Genomic DNA, 1,089 nt, shown 5'->3' on the forward strand with positions numbered 1-1,089 from the left:
TAATGCAATATGTTATTTGATTTCTTGACTGCTGCTTCCATGAGTGTTGTTAGTTGATCCAAGAAGAATGAAGTACTTGACAACTTCAATCTTTTCTCCATTGATAAGAATGTTGTTTATTGGTCCAGTGGTGAGGACTTTTGTTTTCTTTACATTGAGATGCAATCCATACTAAGGGCTCTGCTCTTTGATCTTCATCAATAAATATTTTAAGTCCTCTTTACTTTCAACAAGCAAGGTTTATCACCAGCATATCGCAGATTGTTAATGAGTCTTCCTGCAATCCTGATGCCATGTCTTTCTTCATATAACCCAGCTTCTTAGATTATTTGCTCATCATATAGGTTGAATAAGTATGGTAAAAGAATACAACCCTGTCACACACATTTCTTAATTTTAAACCATTCAATGTTCCCATGTTTTGTTCGAACAACTGCCTCTTGGTCCATGTACAGATTCCTCATGAGCATAATAAAGTGTTCCGGAATACTCATACTTCGCAATGTTGTCCATAGCTTGTCATAATACACACAGTTGAAACCTTTGCGTAGTCAGTAAAGCACAGGTAAACATCTTTCTGATATTCTCTGCTTTCAGCCAAGATCCACCTGACATCAGCAATGATATCCCTTGTTCCACATCCTCTTCTGAATCCAGCTTGAACCTCAGAAAGATCTCTGTCAATGTATTCTTGTAGCCATTTCTGTATTACCTTTAGTAAAACTTTATTCTAATGGGATATCAAAGATATTTTCTGATAATTTCCACATTCTGTTGGGTCACCTCTCTGGAATGAGCACAAATTTGGATCTCTTCCAATCAGCTGGCCAGATGTCTTCCAAATTAATTGGCATAGATGAGTGGGTACACCCAGTGCCATCTCACTTTCTTGAAAGATTTCAATTTGTATTCCAACAATTCCCTGTGCCTTGTTCTTTGCTGATTCCTCAATGCAACTTAGACTTCTTTCTTTGGTATCATTGGCTCTTGATCATATGCTACCTATTGAAATGGTTGAACATCAACCATTTCCTTTTGCTACAGTGACTCTGTGTATTCCTTCTGCTATAGTAACTCTGTGTATTCTTT

Source organism: Chrysochloris asiatica, unplaced genomic scaffold (assembly GCF_000296735.1).
Source record: "Chrysochloris asiatica unplaced genomic scaffold, ChrAsi1.0 scaffold00002, whole genome shotgun sequence".
NCBI lineage: Eukaryota > Metazoa > Chordata > Mammalia > Afrosoricida > Chrysochloridae > Chrysochloris > Chrysochloris asiatica.